The following is a 22,781-nucleotide window of genomic DNA, read 5'->3' as shown; positions in this document are numbered from 1 at the left end:
GCCCGTAAAAAAAATGGCCACCTGTAAAAAATCGTTCCTTCCCCCTCCATGCGATCAGTTACCCACCGCTCCACACGATCAAGTGTGGCCTCCACTGATTGGGAACGAGCGCCGTGCTGTATTTGTGAAGAGCGAGATTTTTGATATAGTGGGGATTCCAGTTTTTTTTTTGTTTTCTGACACTGTTGGATTAGATTATTTAAAGAAATCCAAATTTCTAGGGTTGGGTTTGATTTCGAGAGTATGTTGATGACATATACGCTCTTTAGCACAGAATACAACCGGAGGCTAAAATACCCTCCAATTAAACAAACCCATAAACTGCACACAACCAACCTTCCCTCCACTTGCCACGTGCCCTGCCTTATCGATTTGTTCTATCAATGTTTAGAGAATCAACCTTAGTCCAAGTGTCCAACTGGACTACAATGTACTAGTACATATTAAAAGAAATTTAGTTGTTGTACGTTTGTTATATATTCAGAAGTATGATCACATATTGTGAGTACTACCAGCCTCGTGCATGTATCTGATAATGCAGATCTTTTCCTTGTCCCATACCAATCTAATTATACATCCCATATATTCTCTACTCCCTGTGATCAATATATAATTAATTTACATTTTTTTGCGTCATTGACCCGAGCGGGAAAAAAAAATAAAACCTCCAGACTGGTCATGTCTAAAATGTATTAATACATTTATCCTAAAATATAAAATATAATAATTTTTAGCTAAACATGTACAGATATATAACTTAAAAATTATTATATTTTGAAACGGAGGTAATAATTCTCTTGCTTTGTTGTTGATGCACATCTTGCTAGCTGCATCATGCACGGCATGTCAAATTGTCGAGTGTGAAACATGCAATGCATGCATGAATATGCTGGATTAATTGTTGGCTAGTCTCTAATTAACCAGCGGGAAAAAAAATTCAGAAAGTCTCTTGCAGGTTTGAACAACTACACGCACGTCTCCATCAGGGGAAACAAGCCAAGTTCAAGAACCCACAAGATGCCCTTGTCCCCTCTATGCCCGGTGCCCGGACAACACCTCACCTCCATCACAACCTCGCCGCGATATGATCCATCGCCTCCCTTTGATCCCCTTGTCCCCATTCTGAATACTCCCTCCATACTCGTAAAAAAAGTTGTTTAGGACAGTGACACGGTCTCCAAAACACAACTTTGACTACTTATTTCTATAAAAATATTTATTGAAAAGTAATATATGTACACTTTTATGAAAGTATTTTTCAAGACAAATCTATTCATATAATTTTTACATCTTTAAACTCAACAACTTGAGAGTTATTCATGATTTATATTCTCAAGATTTGACTTAAACATTGTCCTAAACGACTTCCTTTACGAGTACGGAGGGAGAACTACCTACATCTACAATATCTTAACAGCAGCGGCCATCGATCAAACTACATTAGAAATCGGTCTATGATCACTGTCGGTTCATATATATTATGGAGTTTTTTTTTAGAAAATTACTGTTTGGACTACTAAGGAAAACTTAGCACCCGATATTGATAAAGAAAAAAAATAGTGAGAAAACCCACTTTCAAAGGGATTCAAACTCATATAATGCAGGAATTTTTTAGAAAATGTTTCGAGTACTAAGGAGGAATTTTTTTTTTAGAAAATGTTCAGAATACTAAGAAGAAACTTAGCATCCGATATTGATATAGAGAAAAAAAGGTATTTCGAGTACTAAGAAGGAGTTTTTTTAGAAAATGTTCGGAATACTAAGAAGGAACTTAGCATTCGATATTGATATAGAGAAAAAATATGATGAGAAAAACTGTGTTCAAATGAATTCGAAAGCCGAGCTAGATGTTGTTCTCGCTATATAGGATCTTTTGAACTAACGTGTAATATCACCATTGGTTCGACAAACCGGCATTGATAATACAATACTACTATACCCGATGTTGTTTTCTGTACTACTCCCTCCGTCCCATAATAAATATAGCAACCTAGAACTGAATAGGACATTTCATAGTACAATGAATCTGGACACACTACTGTCCAGATTTGTTGTAAAATAAAATATTACATCCAGTCCTACGTTGCTATATCATGGGACGGAGGAAGTATTAGGTGACTGGAATACTCCGAACGTACGCCGTACCACGTGGCATATAGTACCAACATACACGTCGTCAGGTGTTGGATCGGTATCTGGGGTTGGAAAGCGCCGCGCACACTCGCGTCCACGTGACGGCGCGTGGGCTCGCTCGCTCAAGCTAGCGCGCGACGCCATCGACGCATTTATGTGGGGTGTCCGTAAATTTTTTTCAGATTTTTTCATAACCGTTTAGATGGTTTTTTGAGTAAACGAGGGAACTCGAGGGGATTAGAATAGTTTCCCGTGTCCGTTCGTCGGACGTACTACTCCCCGATCGATCGGCGAACGCGCGCGCGCGCGCGCCGTCCCCCTGATCCCTTCCGTCCGTCGCGGCGCGACGCGGGCGGGCGGCAGCCGGGTGGCCGCAGGTTCCATCCCGTGGCTGCGGCAGCGCGCGCCGTCGCCGTCTCGCGCGCAGAGCGCGCGCCCTCATGCACGCGCGCGACGTACTCGTACCACGCGTGGGTGTCGCGTGCGGCGGGCGGGGATCGGGGGAGACCCCCATGTGAGAGGATCGATCGGAGTCGGAGGCCGCAAGTCGTGCCCGCGCGAGGGGGGGTACGTACCCCGGCCGGTGTGCGTGGGCTCCAGTCGCGCGCCCGGTTGACATGCGCGCCCGCGCTCGCGTCGCGGGGCGCGCGCGGCACACATATCTCGAACTCGCGATCGGACACGCGCATATGCGCCATAACTCCCCTGCACGTTTCAATTCGTCGCGTCGCCGTCGCCGGCCAGCCTTGCCTCGCTACCTCTCATTCTCATCGATCCTCTCTCCTACTCGATTTCTCATCTCCGGATTATTCATTCGTGCAGTGATTGAGATCGATGCATCATGCATCCAAACGGGGCCGGCCGGTGTACATGCTAACGGCCTATAGCGATATCGCGAGCGTTATTCCGATCGGTTGGGGGCATAATTGTTGCCGATAAATGCACCCGATCGACATGTGTCGATCACAAGATCACTTCGATCTCGCTACACATAAATATCCGCGATCTAGCTGTGTTGACCGTGTAACTATCAACCGTCCGTCGTCTTTGGAAGAAAAGTAACTATCACCACTCACCAGCTAGCTAGCAACAAAGTTAATTTCCTGCCCATAAGGTGACAAAACTAATTCTTCCTCTCTTCCTCGGTCTTAGTGGTTCTAGAGTCCATCCTTTTAAAGAGTCATGACAAAACTAATTCTTCATCTCTACCGTCTTAGTGGTTCTAGAGTCCATACTCTCAGAGGGTCATGTGTGCTTCTTGGAAGTATATCGTGACTCTGCCCCTTCCCGCTGTTCAGAGTTGCGTTTAGCTGCCAAGTTTTTTTTTCCTAGCTTCAGCTTTTGTTTTGCTTTTTTCTCTCTTCCCTTAGTGTAAGCCGGACTGACTGATTGCGTTGTGTTACAGTAACTCTTATTTTTCTAATATATTAACATGTAATCCTTTTACGCGTTCGCAAAAAACTAATTCTTCCGAATTAATTAAAATCTGTGTTATCATTCTAAACAACTACTGCCTCCGTTCACAAATACAAGAAATTCAGGCTAGCTATATACACCTGGACAAATACGTACTTCAGAAATGTTCTTGCTAGTAATGTATATAAGGGGCATTTACAAATTTGCTATTGGTTTTTTTAATATTGTAAGGATGTCACTCGAATGGCATTTCTAATGGTATTTTTGCAATCTTCTAGTAGCAGTCTTGCAATAACAATTTAAAATAGTGGTAAATTTACAATTGCCCCTGCATATAATTAAACTGGATGGAAATTTTCGTTATTGCACTGGACCATGCATGAGTGAACAGTAGTAACTAGTTATAGTACAGTGCTAGTGGCATACGAGATGTTACGCTTGTGCATGCGGGTCGCGGATCGAGAGCGGCCGTCGCGGGCGGGGCGCGCGCATGCATGCGTGGCGCATGCTCGCGCGCGCGCGATTGGTCCTCGGCTCGTCCGGGCGATCGAGCGTCTCACGCATACGTACGTAGTACTGTACGTAGGTAGAGATGGGGACCAGAGCCGACGGAGGCCACGTTGTGGACGACGGATCGATAGATCGATGGAGCGAGATATCTGCGCGCGGCATATGCATTGCACGCATGATGATCAACCACACTGCAGGCACGGCCGGACGCGGCACCCGTCGTAAGCTGCTGCGTTGCAGGGTGAGGTCGCCGTCGTGGGCGTTTATTGCGTGCATGCCGCTGCCGGACGACCCCGCTCCCCACGGCCCCACACTATTTTTTAAAATGATTTTTTTTTCTGGCGTCACCTTTTTTTCTTTTCTGGCTGTTAGTATCGACTATCTACTCGAGGATTATATTGTTTGGTTGATCCTTGACGGTTAACTTTTGTTAACAAATCGTGTACGATATGTGGCTACGAACTAAATAACTCCATAGTGCCAGAGCTAGCAACAATTTAGACTTCTACCGCTAATACAAAGTAGCTTCTATTGATGCGATGACCACTATTTTTTTTACAAACTTAGGCAACAAATCCGTATCTATGGCTCGATCGCTCGTGACAGTCTCATTATAGGGTGACACGTCTAAAGAAGATTGCATGTTATCAGTGACGGAGCCAGAATAAAATTATAATGGGGGCTAAACCAAAAGTGGCCAATAATAGTCGAGACATGTCTCATGTAGATTGGCTATATGTCTAATACAAAGTATAATAAATATATAGAATTAACGAAAAATAAACATTATCCATACGGGAATTGGGTGGGGTTGTGGGGATTTTTTGGGCCTTCTCAGCCTTTTGGTCCTTCTAAAAATCTCAGACAAAGTCTATCTTAGACTCACATGAGGACTAGAATTTTAGGGGTATTATAGGAGCTCTAATGGTTCATTAGGGGTAGTGGGGTCTAAAGACCCCCGCCCCCACGCTGTCTCTACCACTGCATGTTGTGGTGTTCTTGACCAATTAAAGGAGTTGGGTTAAGGGTGAGAGGAATAGCTTAACTGGCTCAAAATGTGGGAGGAGTAGTGCCGCAGCACTACGATAAGGTGGTGCTCATCGAGTACCAGTTTCTCAACTCTAGATTTAAACCCTTGGATCTAGCTTTAGTTAGTTGTACATGGCAATGGCCCTATTTGTTTCCTTGTTGAAGCTATTGTCTAGAGTCCAAAAAAAATTACTCTCTATAATGAAAAGCAATGGTCTAGTATGCTGATTAGATCATGGTGGCAACAACGACACATGCATGTGACGTTCCCTTTTTGGAGGGCTTTATCATACGCGAAGTGTTGCTTAAGTGAAGTATGAGGATAAAGATTCATTTGTAGTTGTGGCTTGCTATGACATGATATTTGTTATCATGTCATTCTTTCCTCTCTTTTTTTTCCCATTCTCCAACAATCATAGACTATGTGCATCTTAGTTATGTGGAGGTAAAAAAGGCTTTATAGTAATTATATTATCATGATGTAATTATTTAAAAATCAATAAATTATTTCTTTATTGAAGAAAAACTCAAGTCAAATGGTTTGCACGACACCCTCAAAATGGACAGAATGTACATTAAAATAAGCTTTGTAATTAGTCATACGCATGACAAAGTCTGCTCTCAAACTTCAAACCTTTGCCACAAGGTCAAGATGCACATGCCAAATTGATCGACAAGCCCCTTGTACATGTAGGCCAGCTTTGTGGTCGTCCCCATCCTCTGCCCACAGCTCCCGCTTAGCCCACATCTCCCCGCCATGGCCAACCGGCTGCATGCCAATGTTTGCAGCTTTTGCACCATCGCCAATCAATAATCCAATATGTTAATAAATCATCGTTGCGGCTCTGAGCATTATACAATCCTGATATCTTCTCAATAATACCGGCATTATTTCGTGTGTGGTGTTGGCTCTCCGAGTGTTATTATTGGGAGTGGTAATAAACGGTGACTGATCATCATCATCCGGTGCAAAGTGTGTGAATCCGACCAGATCAAAACACAAGGCTGACCCACACAACACACTCTCTCTCGTCGACGTCTCAGGCTACCTCTGATCGATCTGATGATCTGGGCCTTACGTGACAACATGCAATGCACTGCCCAGATGCATGCATCTCGGCTCTCTCATCTTGCTGCAGAGCTAGCCGACCGGACAGCAGCAGGAGCTATAGCTGCTGCAGTCTCTGCTGCGTCCTCCTTGGATCGTTTTTTCTCTCTGCAGACTGTATAACTTGATCGGTTTCTTGTCTCTCTGATGAGCTTTGACTGTTGGAATTGTCAACAAGATGCATGTCTCTCGACATAGCGCCGTATATTTGCAGCTAGCAAATTAAAGCCCAATTAATCCGGCATGGACTACTGCCAAAGAAATTCGGCAAATGTCTAGATATAGGTCTAAAATAAAGAGTTTGTTGTCAGATTTTGTTGATGGAAATTTGTCTGGCTAGCTAGACTCAAGAAGCTTCAGAAAAGCCCAATGCTAGCTATGGAGATGGACTACGACAATGCAGAAAGAGCCGACAGAGCTGGCTCTCAAGTTTGTCGATTCAGTATGTACTCCACTTCCTTGCTTGTTGACATGTCCAAATAACAGTCACTTCCGGACTTAGCTATATCTGGCATCGCCTCAATTTCTCCTCCAATGAACATGCAAAGCTGGTACTGTAGCTAGTACTGTACTTACAATTTGCATCTCAGGAGAACGACAATAAGTTTGGCACGCTAAAAGTAGGAGGTAGGCATTAAAACCTTAAGGACAAATATATATCTGCCCTGTTTTTCATTTTTCTAATTCTGAATTTTTTATTCTCGTTTACACACTTTTCAATCTTCGAAACAATGTGTTTTGTGTAGGAAATTTATATGTAAATTTTTTTTTGGAATACTTTTCAAAGGCAACTTTCCAACTTTACACTGTAGTAGTTAACTCATTCACTTATGCACATGAGCTGTTAGCTCGGCGGTAGTGCTTCCAGTTGAGAAGCCGTCAGTCCTGGGTTGGAACGCATGATTTGTGAAGAACAAAAAACTTGCTAGTTATTCTGTGTAATAACAGATGTAACCAATGCAATTGCCTTTAGTGAAATGCATGTGTCCCACATGTCCTGAGCAAGTTGGCCTTCGAGGCGTTTTCTCGATGTTACACGATGTTCCACCAGATATATCGGAATTGTTTTACTAAGTAAATAAAAATGTTTCACTCGTTTAAATCGGGTGTTGTTTCACCTTATATAAAAACAATGTTTCAGTAAATAGCGAAAGAATGTTTCAGTTCACTGCAACATTTGATTCATACATAGTGAAACATTATAAGTACACTAGGTGAAACATTTTTCAGTGGAACAAAAAATAAAACGAATTCCCTTAATATAGGGTTTCCAAAATATGTGAGTTTTTTTATTGCAATGGAGTATTTCAGTTCACTACAACATTAGATCTATACATAGTGAAACATTGTGAGTACACTAGGTGAAATATTTTTTGTGGAACAAAAAATAAAGCAAATTCCCTTAATATAGGGTTTTCAAAATATGTGAGTAATTTGTTGCAAAAAAATATTTTAATTCACTGCAACATTAGATTTATACATAGTGAAACATTATAAGTATACTAGGTGAAACATCTTTTGTGGAACAATGGGAGGGACAAGTGGGTGGGTCCAGCTGGGTGCGCGCGTGGGAGGAGGGGGAGCGACCGATTTTCCCATGTCCCCCGGTCGACCGATACAGAGCATTCTCGTGCTTCTTACTTTCTTAGTGCAAAACCGTGGGGGTTGTCTTTCCTCCCACCGGTCAAGTTTTTAAATCATTTATTTGTATGCCCTCAAACGGCTATAAAAACAAGTCAGATTATTATGCTTGCATCAATCCATCAATTTTCGCTATACATCTCAAACAGAATTGACAAGCCGGTACCTTATGCTTATACTATGCTAAAAAAAATTAAATCGAAAACTTGATCTGTACATCAAGAAAAGATCGACAAGTGGTCGAAGTTTGTAGATAAGTAGTACCTAGAGACAAGTATTTGCAAACAGAAGAAGCATGACTGTAGATAAAAATGGTCCAAAAATGAATTATGGCAAAACAAATCTCTTTCAAATGATCTAGACGACGGTCATACCATCATATGCAAGATCTAGAGGGATGATGAGATCATGATTGAACTGTGACCACAGCAACCGTAACTCTAATAAATATATATGAACTTTTGCAACTGGGCCAATGCAATACGCCGCCAGATCTTGGTCCTAAACCTATATATATCCATCTAATTTTTGGTTGGTCCCAGAGATACCGAAATCTCACATCATTCCCAGCTAGCATTCACCGTACTACGTCCCTAGCAGAACGTCTCTTAATTAACCAACTTTTGGCGGTGTAACTAATAATCGAGTGTCCCGCGTTTTTAATTAATTAATTTGCACACGTCAAATCAAGTACGTACACACAACCAGAAAAATTGATTGGGTTGTGCAATGTTCAGGAGACTGAAATTATGCCTCTGCAAAATCTCTAGTTAAGCGCACAAAAGTACACAACTTTGATCGATCGCCAGCGATCGAGAATTGACGACCCTATCCGTTCCATGTACTGGCATAGGCTGGCATGTCTACACATGCATTGTGTCATGTAGGACACATTGTCATGCTGGTGTGTACATGTACAATGCAGCATTCATGGGCCTTAAATTGGGCCCATGAATGTGATCATATCAAAACCGATGATGATAATGGTGATCTTGCGATTAATCAATCGCGACTTCAAAAGCTATAGTATGTGCATGCATGGTATCGATCGATCACTTCAATAATTAACTACTGGATCGATCGATCAGTTCTTGCGTTTGATGATATGTACTCTCCCTTCGTTTCTAAGTATATATAAGCAATACTCAAATTTTGTACGCAATATATAAGCACCACGGGTGGAGAAACCTTTTTTACTCCCGGTTGATAACTCCCCTTTAGTCCCGGGTTTCCAACCGAGAGTAGGAATCCGGGACTAAAGATGCCCATCTTTAGTCCCGGTTGAAATAACTGGGACTAAAGATCCATCTTTAGTCCCGGTTGGTAGCAAAAACCGGAATTAAAGAGAAAGATCTTTAGTCCACCAACCGGGACTAAAGAGGGGATAGCGGCAGTCTAGATGGTCCCTTTTCTTTTTTCTGTTTCTTTTTTATTTTCTCCCGAATCGGGTGACATGCACATCCCAAATCAAACCCCAAATCCCCAAATCAAAGTAACATCCCTATCCACATCACAAATCTTAAAGTTACTAATATACACAAATCAAATACATCACAAATCCTAAAAAAAATTATACACAAATCAAATACATCATAGATTATACATCTCAAACCCATACAATCAATCACAAAATTATACATATTAGTGAATCACAAAATATATATAAAAAGAGAGAAAAAAACAAGCTCCAATCACGGCGCCACTACTACCGCGCGCGCCCTGCAACCGCACGTCACGCGCCCGTCCATCCACCAAGCGTCCGCGTCTTCAGGGGAGGGAGGAGGAAGGGGAGGGGAGGGGAGGAGGAAGGGGAGGCCTGGAGACGGCCTCCGTCTCCAGGGGAGGGAGGAGGAAGGGGAGGACACGGGAGGGGAGGAAGAAGGGGAGGAGGGCGTCCATCTCCAGGGGGAGGGGAGGAGGAAGGGGAGAGGGCGTCCGTCTCCAGGGGAGAGGAGGAGGGGAGGGGAGGATCTGAGTGGTTGAGATTGTGGAGGAGAGGATAAGGGATAGGAATTATATACAATGTGTTGAATTTTACTCCCGGTTGGTAATACCAACCGAGAGTAAAGATCTACATGATCTTTAGTCTCGGTTGGTAATACCAACCGGGAGTAAAGATCCTCGCCCCCTGACATGCCTCTGACACGGAATGAACCGGGACTAAAGATCATCTTTAGTCCCGGTTGGTAACAACAACCGGGATTAAAGATCATATAATGGCTGTGGGGTTTTCAACCGGGGCTAAAGATCATTTTTAGTCCCGGTTTTTTTGGAACCGGGACTATTGTGGTTTTGGGTCGACCCAGCAAAGATCATTTTTCCAGTAGTGCACTTCTACAACACCTAAGCTTAATAGAAATACAAGAATTTTCAGCCAACCAGATATTTAGTAACAAAATCCAAATAATTTAAAATTTGACCAATGATAAAGTTATAATATATATTTTCCCTCAATCTTAATTGTTACTCCCTCCATCCAAAAAAAAATCCAACCTAAAATAAATGTGTGACCCCCTCCTAATCTAAAAGGAGATGTGACCCCTCATGATACAACGAAGGGAGTAGCTATACAACATTCGACAGTTTTTTGAATGAAAAACTTTCAATTGTAATTACTATGTAATTACGGTGTAATTACATTGTAACCACTATGTAACTACAATATAAGTGATATGTAACTCATATATAACTCTGAAAAATTGGATGCCAATTGGTTAGTTGAACGAGCATGCAAGCTGCAGGTCTCGGGTTCGATCCTTGCCGCGAGCATCAGGGTTTTTTTTTTCCATTTTTTCCTTCACAGCACAAATCTCAAAGCATATCGTACGGTTAAATTTTTTTTTTCCATTTTTTCCTTCACAGCACAAATCTCAAAGCATATCGTACGGTTAAATTTTTTTTTTCATTTTTTCCTTCACAACACAAATCTCAAAGCATATCGTATGGTTAAAAATTCGACAGTTTTCACCCCTAAAAACTGTCGACAGTAGGATAGCAAATCCGTACAACGAATCTGCATACCCTCTATCCATATTCGTTATACTAGGAGAGATAGGTGGTTTTTTTGGACGGAGGGAGGGAGGGAGTATGTACTAAATAACTTGAAAATGTTTATATACCGGTGGAATAATATGCACATATATAATAATCCACGTTTCTAATTATCAGAGTTGTTAATTACACTGCATACGCAGAGTGACACTAGACGCGTACTAGTACGTTCAGCTAGGCAGTCAGAGCTAGCTTAATTAGCCTCCATGCAGGGCACCGGCCGGCCGGCGTTTGCACAGAATGCGGCGGCGGCCAGTGGCAAGCAGGAACACACGACCTGCCCATGGACCAGCGATGAATGCACGCATCCGGTGGCCAGGGGGCACGCACGCAGATCGGTCGCCGATCGACGAGCTGGCGACGTACGAGGGCCACACCACACACCGGCCGCCGCCGGCCTGCACGGGTGGCCGCGAGCACGGTGTCTGCCTGCCTCCGGGCAGCCACCTACCAGCGCCTCACGCTGCCTGCCTGCCGCGCGCTCTCGCTCGATCGATCGTTGATCGATGAAACGGGGTATGATATGATCCGGCTCGTTCGTCGCGACAGCGGCATGTGTAGGGGTTATTGGTATGATCTGATGGATGGCCTCTCGCGACTGATTTGATCCCCATGTTGGTGGCCGGTCCGGGCCTAGCTAGCTCCATCGCTCGCTGGCGTCCGGCCGCCGGGGAGCTAGCTGTCCATGCATGCACGATCAGCGATCGAGCTAGTGATCGAGTGAAAAGGTGTACTCCTCCCATCACAAAATAAATACGAAATATGGCACATCTAGTATCACGAATCTAAGGACATGTTTATATTCCCTGGCAAATTTTTTCGCCCTATGACATCGAATGTTTGGACACATACATGAAATATTAAATATAGAAAAAAATAATTACACAGATTATATGTAAATTGCGAGATGAATCTTTTAAGCCTAATTGCTCCATGATTTGATAATGTGGTGCTAAGTAAACAATTGGTAATGACGGATTAATTAGTCTTAATAGATTTGTCTCGTAGTTTACAGGCGGAATTTGTAATTTGTTTTGTTACTAAACTATATTTAATACTTCAAATGTGTATCCGTATATCCAATCCAATGTGACACGGTAAAAATTTTCACCCCTGAATCTAAACACAACCTAAACGCGTATATATGTTACTTTTATTTAGATTCGTAGTACTAAAATATATCACATCATGTGTTGGATTTATTTGCTTCGGGACAGAGTGAGTAGGGTGAAAGGGTAGCCTAGCCCCACGAAATGCTGCAGCCTAAAGCTGGTGACCTAGTTAATGTGCTGCATGCCTGCTTCGAATGTAGCACGTGTCATAAGTCAGAACATTGCTTTCCAAACACACAGTTGTGAGTGGTACTTGTACTGTGTTGTACGGTGCACTACTGGACAAACTATTTTTATCGGTCGCCTAAAAACTACAATAGTCTCGGTTCAAATAGAAACCGGGACTAAAGATTATTTTTAGTTCCTGTTAATTTTTCTTTGATCCGGGACTAAAGATCATTTTTAGTCCCGGTTCAAAAGGTTGTCGGGTGAAATTTAGGCCCCAATTACCTTTAGTTTTTTTAGTCCTGGTTGTTTATACCAACCGGGACCAAAAATAAAATCACCCCGAGCCGCGTGCGCACCAGTCTTGATCTTATCGATATCCCTCCCCCTTCCTCTCTCTCCTCCCTCTCATTAACAGCCAACTCTCCTCCTCTCAGATCTCAGCCTCCTCATCCCACACCCGAGCGAGCCCAGGCGGCCAAGCCCAGGCGGGGACGGCGGCCGACTCAGGCGGCGACGGCTGGCGCAGAGGGCGCCGCGGGCGGCAGGCCGCAGGCGACGGGACTGGCGTTGTGGCCGCGCGGAGGGCGGCAGGGAGCACGGCGGTGGGCGGATGGGAGGGCGCCCTCCCCTTTGCTGGAGGGGAGGCGGGAGGCAGCGGCGGTAGCCCTTTTTCTTTTTTTTTTCGAATTTGTGATACATTGGATCTGAGAATTTGTGATTCATTGGATCTATGAGGTTTTAATATGTGATGTATGTGATTTGTGATGTATTTGATGTTTGGATCTGTGATGTTTTAATCTGTGATGTATGTGATTTGTGATGTATTTCTTTTAGAATTTGAGATGCTTTTTTTTAGAATTTGTGATATGAATCTATGATTCGTTGATTTGTGATGATACTTTGATTTGGGGATATCCAGATAGATTTGGGAAGGAACAACTGGATTTGGAAAGAAACAATAAAAAAAGGGAAAAAATAGTGACCAACCGGACTGTGTGCTGCCATTTACTAAAGATTTTTAGTCCCGGTTATTTTAATCAGGACTAAAGACAGCGATATTTAGTTCCGGATTTATAGTCCTAGAAGTTACTAACCGGGACTATAAAGGATTTCTGCACCAGTGGTGGCAGTTCATGCACACTACTGATCCAGCATTGTAACATGTACGTGTTTGACGGGTGACACATGCAGCCCATGAGATGCGTGTAATGTGGCCTTTATGGGTGTCTCCTAGTCTCGTATGGCCTGTTGGGCTGAGGATTTTAGGCACGCAGTACAGTTTTCCTTTTAACGCGAGAGAACAAGAAGAAAAAACAGTCACGTACTCACGTCAGTCTTCGAAAGAGGGGGAGAAAAACGTACTCACGTTCACGTCGTCCCGTCCTCCTTTCGCTGCAGCTAGCAAATTCTCCTTTTTCGCGTCTGCATCGTCGTCGTGTTTTTTCTGCGGTTTTTGTGGGAGAGGTCAGTGGGAACGCTCTTGACGAAGCTGTTTCCTGCGCCGATCGCACAACTTTTTGTGCGATGGAGATCTATCGACTGTTTTGTTGATGTTCCCAAAGTGTTGGGATCATTATAGGACCGTTGACAGCCAGGAACGATTAGAACAAGTACAATATATAGATTTACATCAGCAGGTTGCAAGGTAATTTATATTATATTTATGCTGAGTTAGAAGAAAGAGAAGATCAAGAAAGAGACGGACGACTAATTTACCGCTTAGCTGCACACATGAATGGTCGATTTGATTGATTATTGAATCCTTTTGTTTATAGAAAAGGAAGATATTTATTTCGTCAATCCTCGTGGTGTCCTCTACGAGTAGAAATATGATTCGGGTACTGAAAAGTATAAGAAGAGATAAAAGACTAAAAAAACGTAATAAGAAACAAAGACCAGACGTCACGCAAATATCAATCTTAAAAGAGTATTGCTCTTAATAGATTTGTTGTGAGAGAAACTAATGGTTATGATGATGATACAGGAGAGGTTGATGCTAATGTTGCCCAAGGTGATGATGCAGTAGAGACAAATACTAGGATGAGTCTCCTCTGACTCTCACTGCCCTCTGACAAGGGTTGCTGACATGTGAGCCCACGAGCTATGGGACCCACATGTCAACCGCTCAATCAATAAGTTAGAGGATCTATTTCCCATATATTGATGGAGATGATAGCAGTAATAATGGATTTGTAAAATTTAACGGTCCAATTTGCATTTTGTTCCGGCCAGTCCCAACACACTCTTGATAGTGTAGCGGTAAGTGCGTGGTTTCAACCTCAAGGTTCCATGTTCAATCATCAACACGCTTATAATTCTTTTCTTTAAAATATATTCGGATGGATATCTTTCCCTTCAAATCTCTTTTTATTTGTTCTGAGCCCCAAATTTCTGGAGACGGTGATAAGCTCCAGAGTCCGTATATATGATAAGCTGTGTGCGGTTTTGTGGTTAGTCTCTTCTCGTGGGCAGTTGAGCACCATTTGCATGGATATGTTGTGTACCATTTGGATTTTTTTTAACGACTCGCACAAGACGGTGCGAAGTTCTATTGATATAGCAGAAGAAAAATTACAGGATTACGATCCTGAAAGGTTAGTAACCAGAAAAAAAGAAAAAAAAGTATACCACCACCCACACACCGACAGCGCTAGCACACTGTACCAGGAGAAGGCTAGCACGGCCGCCGCTAAGCGTGACCGACCGCCGCTAAGCCAACAAAAGAACACGACTAAGATTGCCCAAAACCCAACCCTAATGAGGACATCCTCCACAATTACCCGCTAGCAAAGACGCCAAAGTCGGGTAGCGACCGTGTGAGCCTCTAAATAATCCCATCTTGCTTAGCTTGGGAAGAGGAAGCCACCTTAAAAGGGAGAGCCACTCTTCCCCTATCGGACTAGTCTTCTAGGGAGATTGGGCCTTTCCCCAAGTGGGTGTGCCTATGAACTGTTGGGGTCCAGGCAACCTTAAGTTATTGGGCCTCGGCCAACCCCACCTGGGCCGGATCGTTATCATTTGGTATCAGAGCTGGGCCCTTGTTAAGGGAGTGGGAATAATGAGGACATCCTCCACTATTATGCGCTGGCAAAGACGCCAAAGTCGGGCGGCGACCGTGTGAGCCTCTGAATAATCCCACCTTACTTAGCTTGGGAGGAGGAAGCCACCTTAAAAAGGAGAGCCACCCTTCCCTATCGGACTAGTCTTTTAGGGAGATTGGGCCTTTTCCCGAGTGGGTGTGCCTATGAACTATTGGGGTCCGGGCAACTTTAAGTTATTGGGTCTCGGCCAACCCTACCTGGGCCAGATCGTTATCAAACCCTTACAATCAACACAAGCCTCACTCTATCCAAGCCATCAGGAGTTAGGGAGAGAGGGTGAGAGAGAAGAATGGAACTCCTCTTCCCCTAGGTCCTTCGACATAGCCAATTTGTAGAGACTAGGACGCTGCCACAAGAGGATGAAATCTAGAGTAAGCTTGCACCAATTGGTTGTGTGGTTTCGGCTAGGAGATGCCTAAATGCGTCTCCAAGGAGATAAGTCACGGAGAACACCGCCGCCGCCATCCGTCAAGGCCTCGAAAGACCTGAGACTGGGCTTTCGCCCGGCATCCATGCATGAGGGATGAGATGACGGCACGACAACGTCCTCAGGAGGGGCATGACGCTTTGAGCGTCATCGTTGCCGGCCCGGTCGAGGCCGGGCTAGGTTTTCACCCGCCGCTCACCACCTGCGAATCCACGACTGACGCCGCAAAGCTCCACCACCGTCCAACCTCTGCCGACATATGGGACCACTACACCGGCGTCCCCCGCCGGCCAGCCTTCGTGCGCCGCAGACCGCACCGCACCCACCGGCAGCTCCTCCTCCTCGAACCGTGCCCGCCACCGTCACCTCTGGTCGCGCCTCCACGCGCCATACCGGCCTCCACCGCCGGCCGCACTGAGTGACTCTTTCGACAAAATAAAACTCGAATTCATATAGGACTTGTAATTTTTCATCTTACTCACATACGGAGTAGCACTGAGTGACTCTTTCGAGAAAATAAAAATATGGATCATTACGGCATGTATACCTACTACAATTCTACAATTACAAACTCTCTTTATCTAAAAATAAAACAATTCATAGCATCTAGAAAATAATTAGTACATTAGTAAGTAGGAAGAGAAAAGGCCAAAATATCCCTCAATATAGAAAAATAGTATTGGTGGTGGTTCGTTGGAAGTATTAAACGGATAAAATTTCGCTATTTACCAATCGATGGCAGGTAAAAAAAAAAGAATAATTAATTTGTTTTGAGACAAAATTTAAACTCTAGTAATAGATCTATTGTCGACAGAGGAGTAGCCATGTAGACTGTAGACCTGGGTGGACTAGCGTGGTTTTGCAGTCGACTGCGCGTGGCACAGTGGCAGAGGCTCAATCGTGGTTACGGCCCAATCAGCCAGCGTTCATTTCTCCAACATGGTCACTAGTCCCATGGAGACATGGAATTATATTGATTAAGTCTAATTTACCTCCCTTAACTATTACCCGTGGTCCAATCACATCCCTCAACCGCAAAACCGCAAAACTGGTATAGCGCATCGTCTAACTTTGAAAACCGGTGCAAATACACTCCTTTGGTGGTTTGGAAGGTGGTTTCTCCTGACATGGCAGGTTGACCATAGTCAAACTCACTGATGTGTAAACATAGGATCACATGTGAGTGACAAAGAAAAAAAAAAAACTGTAGGACCCACATTGTTAGCTACTCAACTCCACTCTTCTTCTTCTGTCCCTTTCTTCTCTTTTTTTTTCCCAACCAAGCTGACCAATGCGAGGTTGGACAATGAGCCTCTCCGATCTCGAGGAAGAGATAGGATAGAAAGAGATGGCGATGGTTCCCATGGCAGCGGTTCACCTTGCCTCCCACGGCATGGAAGCTTAGCGATAGCATGCTCGTTGAGGCTCGCCGGGGATGACGGTCGAAGTCTCAAAGAGCTTGTAGGTGGTGGCAACGACGTGGAGGTGGTCAACGGGGAGGACGAGCGCAGAACGGCAAAGCACGATGACAGGGTTGAATGGGAAGCGGTCGGTGTTGGCAGCAGCATGGGCAAAGGTCGGCGGGTGGGATGAGGGAAGGGAGGTGGGACGCCTCTTCGTCCCCTCATCGAGCTTGTGGCCTTCACTGGCCGGAGCAACGCAGCTTTGTGGCATATCAGAGGCCACCATCGCGGAGCTGCTTCTGCACCACCAGCGTCGTCACCAAGCCACCTTCCCATGAAGTCGAGCACGTCCTGCATCTAGACATGACACCCACACACGATGTGAAGAGGAGGCACACCCTTGTCGCCCTAGATCTGATGTCGGGCGACCGGCGACAAACTCCTCTTGCAGGGCTAGCGAGAGGGGATGGTGCAGCGCCCGACAGAGTGGGAGGAGGTGGGTTGACGTTGGCCCATACCTAGGAAACTCTTGTCGCCATATGTGAGCACGCCTAAGCCGTCGATAAAGGCATCGTTATCCTTGCTCTACCACCGTTAGGGGTGGAGGGGGAGGCCAGCATCAACGGGTGGTGGGCAGCTGGCGGCGGTCGACAGGATCTGGCACCCCGGACCTCCCCCCTAACGAGCCATAGGGAAGAGAATTGAGAAGGGGTTGGAGAGAAGATAAGTGCGGAGGACTCGCTAATATGTGGGTACCACCTACTGACTCATGGAGTCAACCCTGGTCAATCTACCACGTCAATAAAACCGCTTCCCAAACCACCGAAGGAATCTATTTGCATCGGTTTCGAAGATGGGAGAGGCATCATACCCGATTTTGCGGTTGAAGAAAACAATTCAATCAGGAGTAAGAGATAAAGGAAGCAAAATAAGCTTATTCTAATTTTTTCTCTAAAATGATGATTTTCTCTAAAATGATGGTGACTTAACCATGGGCCGGCTTACTCCATAAAAGGCTGGATTATTAGCCCAAACTATCGTAACCCTGTTCACGGGCCTCATGTCTGGCTAAGTCCTGAGAGCCTACCAGTTTGTAACCGTATTATATGTCCTGGGCCCTAACCATTCCCAGGACTGCACGACAAGCAGAAAGGCTGGAGTTGCCAGGCAAAATCTCTCATGTCCCATCCAATAGCATTGATTCCCACAATTCGTACAAGTACAGGCGTACAGATGCAGTACACGGCCGGAGTCCCAGAGATCCTTCAAGTTTGTGTCCGGTGTTCTTTCTCCCGAACGATTGCACACATCAATGGCGGCAGCCGTCGTAACTCGTACGTCGACTCCTCGTCTTGCCGCCGTGAAGTCATCGGCTCGTAAATGCGGTGAGAGCGCGGGTAGAGTACACCATGTCACTGCCAGGTGGTGAGACTATCTGATTTGTCCATCGCAACGTCATGTGTGAGCTTTTCACAAGCGTTAGGTAGCCAAGTGAGTGTAACTGATTAGGGCCGAGTTTAGTTCCAAACTTTTTCTTTAAACTTTCAATTTTTCCATCACATTAAAACTTTATTACACACACAAATTTTTAACTTTTCCATTATATTGTTTTAATTTCAACCAAACCTCCAACTTTGGCGTGAACTAAACACACGCTAGGCTACTCGTGGTAGAATCAGTCCGCTCGGATTTTAAGTTTATCGTCAGATAGCTATGAGTTTAGCCCACATGATTCACATTGTTAAAATTTCGTAGTGATTTTTTTTACTCTAATGAAAGTATACCTTCTCGTTGAATGCGTTGTAGGTTGAATGGATCCTGAACTGCTAAACAGTACTCCACCATCTTTGGGAAAACTTTATACATGTAAATTTTTCAAAATAGTTAAATCTGCTTTTTAACTTTGTAGTTAATTAACTTGTTTATACCCTTGAATAATATCACAAATTCATTCATATGTTGAATCATTCAGCACAGAAGAACACACCGGCGGAATGGTTAGAACTTTGGTTTTTTTTATGGCGATTGATTTGCTATGCAATGCTCAAATTCACAAGCTAGAGGGACTCTAAGTTACACTTGCCATTGCAATTTGCAGTTTTGTCTACAGGGATGTCTAAATTTCGTGTTTATCTGTACAAAATACGGCACAAACTGGAACAAATACCTCAAGTCGAAAATCAAAAACCTCGAGAAAAGGCATACACCAAAAAAAGGCAAAAAAAAAGTCGGAAGAAATGAACCAATTTGAGAACGTTTTACTAGCAGACGGGGCATCTCACTAGCCCGTTCTCGTTGCACTCGGGGCACCTCCTGAACGCGCCGCCGTCCTCGTCGTCGGCGACGAACACCTTGCAGCTGCCGGAGCACGCGTCGCACGGCACGAACCGCACCCCGCCGCAGCCGCCGCACGGCTCCGACGGCGGCGCGAGCTGGCGCCCTCCCTTGCCCACGGCGGCGACGGCGGCCGCCGCCGTGTCGCAGGCCTTGAGGAGGGTGCCCGTCAGCTCCCCGGACTCGTGCATGCGGCGGACGTCCTCGGCGCCGCCCACGTGGCAGCCGTCGACGAACACCTGCGGGAGCGGCCTGCCTTGCCCGGGCACGCCGGCGCCGTCGCCGAGCGCGGCGCGGAGCTCGTCCTTGTAGCCGGCGTGCAGCGACAGGTCGCGCTCGTCGACGCGCACGCCGTAGCTGCGGAGGATGGAGGCCGTGGCGCAGCAGTCCTCGTACGTCTGGCGGATGCCGCGGAGGCTGGTGAGGTACACCACGACCCGCCGCGCGCTCTCCGGCGGCGGCGGCGGCGGCGGCGGCGCCTTCTTGGCCAGCTTCGCGTCGATCTCTTTCTGGAACAAGATGATCCGCGCGCGCACCACGCCGGGGAACTTCTGGATTTCACCCTTCTTGTCGTCGTCGTCGGCGGCGGCTGCGGCGGCGGCGGCGGCATCCCGAGGAGGTGACTCCGGCGGCAGCTCCTCGACCGCCTTCCTGAAGGCCGCCAGGACGTCGGGATCGAACGCCGGCGATCCGGGCGCCGACTTCACTTGCCGCTCCCCGCCATGGCCATCCACCACCACCACCTCCTCCTCCTCCTCCTCCTCCTCCTCCTCGTAATCGAGCCCAGCCATGAGCTCCCACACATTAATCTCCTCGGGCGCACGCAGCGGCGTCTTGGTCGGCGTCCGCGGCGGCGCCCGCCTGCACCTCTTCTCCTGCCCCACCGTCGCCGACGTATACCCCACACCACCACCACCACCGCCCTTCACCAACATCACCCCGTCCCCGACGCCGGCGGCGAAGGAGACCGCCGCCGACCTCACCGCGACGGATCGCCGCGAGGAGCACATCCGCCTCTCCGCCGCCGCCGCCGCCGCCGCCGCCGCCGCCGCCGGCACCCCTCCGTGCAGCGCGTGCTTCGACCCCTTGCACCCCATCCGCCACAACAAAATGGAAAAAAACGTAACAAGAGAGTGCAAAAAAACGGCTCAAAAAACTGTGTTCCTGCAGCAGACGACTCGGGACGAGGCGCGCGAGCGAAACCGGCACCACCAAACGGGAGGAAAAAAAAAAACGATCGTTGGACAGCGGCGAGATCGGTGGTGGTGGTGGTGGAAAACGCATAAAAGAGAGGGAGGCGGCGGCGGGTGGTGGTGGTCGCGGGTACGGGGCCGTGCGCGACGAAAAAATGGGGGGGGGGGGGGGGGGGGGGGGATCACCGATCACGTATGTTGCCGTGGGAGTGTGGAATTAATCCTCGCAGTAGTACAGGGCTGTACAGCACGAGTGACCCTCCTGGGATTCAGAAATGTCGCGGCAGCAAATGGCGACGGGTTGGATTGGGTTGGCCCCGCCCGTGCGGTCTCCGGCCACTTAGATCATGCTAATAGATAGTATGGGCTCGTTTGGTTTGATATCAATTTACTGCCCTTCTAAAATTTTTGGTAAGTTCAATAGTAGCATGCGCATATGTGGTTTGTACCAAATTTTGCTTACAATAGTTCAAATTCAACACTATCTAATTTGGTAATGCCAATATTTTAGCACTATCAAGATTTTGGTAGGGCAAAAATTGACTCCGATCCAAACAAGCCCTATATACGGCCATGTCGTGGCCAAACACCATTTACACACAGTATAAACGCGAACGCTCGTATACACACGCATGTTTAAAATTTAGAATAGTATATCTTGAGATTGATTTAGTCACATAGGATTATTTATCTTGAGTTAAGAAATATTAGAATATTGATGCCAGGCAACAAACGGTGGCAATACTTTGATACTTTTTCTCATGCATGAACAGTAATGCTACTACAGTACTTTGGTATGTTGATGGCGTGGCAACATGCCCATTTTTTAAAATACGTTTTTTTAAAAAAAAAAACTCTTACAAAATGTAAAGAAAAACTATTCTTGGTTGGTTGGAACTTGGAATGTTTTGATTTAATGTCAAAAATTAGTAATGTCGTTATTGGTGATAGCTTGGTGGCATAATTAGGCTTTGTGCCCTGGGGTTTGATCCACTCTACCATTTGCGGAACAACCAAGCGGCGATGTGCACGCCTTAACGGCAAGGTGTGTCTTTGAAATGTTTAACGGTTAATTTCACGATCTTAATTATTTACAGATCACATCAGGAAGCTCGACAGGGTGTGAAAACTACCTGACCATTTTGAATTTTTAACGGTTATGCATGGGGGAAAATAGACGTGGCAGCAGACTTTCTGCAATGCTTCTTTGAAACTCCCTCCGTCCAAAAAAAAAAAGACAAACCCTGGTTTCCGTGTCCAACGTTTGGCCGTTCGTCTTATTTAAAAAAATTACGAAAAAAATAAAAAAGACAAGTCACACATAAAATATTAATCATGTTTTATCATCTAACAATAATGATAACAACAATGAAAATACGAATTATAAAAAAATTCTATATAAGACGGACAGTTAAAGTTGGACAGGAAACCTAGATTTTCCTTTTCTTGGGACGGAGGGAGTACGTTCCAACATCTAGAATCAAAATTCAACTGGCACCGGCAAAGACACGGCCAAACTTTAGTTAAAAAAAAGGAAAGCGATCTAAGCTAGTCCGACCTTTGTTCAACATATCGCGACAGTTCTTTTGTCCAAAGCCAGATATGCCATTCAGAACTTTGCCCTGTTTTACTTCGAATGCATCGTCAGGGCTGGACCAATTCGAATCACCTTTCACGGTCGGTAGCTGACAACACAAATTTAACAGTTCGATAAAGGCAAATCAAGTTTTTAAGGCAACGTAAAAAATAAATTACAATAAAAACAATCTCAAGATCAACTCTCAAATCAAGTTATGGTTAATAAGCCTAAAGGCAAATGATAACGATGAGATACTGTGATTTCTTCATTGGTACGAGGTTAAAATGTTAGGCTGATTCAAGTTTGTATGAACCACAGTTCGATGTTTTAATTCTACTGTTGGGTTTTGGATCGCTAGGAGTATAATTGTAGAAGTCTCTTTTTAAAATTATTTTTTGTTACATCAGTTCGCACTAAAAAATTATCTTACGAGACCGTCATTGTCGACTCGAAGAGAGTAGGCAGGCGTCAGATGCTCAGATTGTGAGTGCAATACACGTACAAGTGGCTACCGGGCTTCTCAGCAGCCGGTGGCTGGCTAGTCTACTTCTTGCTTGGATCGATAATCATCCAGTG

At 45.4% G+C, this 22,781-nt stretch overlaps 1 pseudogene; it reads right to left on the bottom strand.

The window, feature by feature from the left end:
* Positions 1-19,047: 19,047 nt before the first annotated feature.
* Positions 19,048-20,776, bottom strand: LOC127777366 (uncharacterized protein At3g28850-like; annotated as a pseudogene).
* Between the last annotated feature and the right edge of the window lie 2,005 nt (positions 20,777-22,781).

This window comes from Oryza glaberrima, chromosome 6, assembly GCF_000147395.1.
Source record: "Oryza glaberrima chromosome 6, OglaRS2, whole genome shotgun sequence".
In the NCBI taxonomy this organism is placed as follows: domain Eukaryota; kingdom Viridiplantae; phylum Streptophyta; class Magnoliopsida; order Poales; family Poaceae; genus Oryza; species Oryza glaberrima.
The sequence above is the reverse complement of the archived record's forward strand: the minus strand, read 5'-3'. Positions and strand labels throughout refer to the sequence as shown.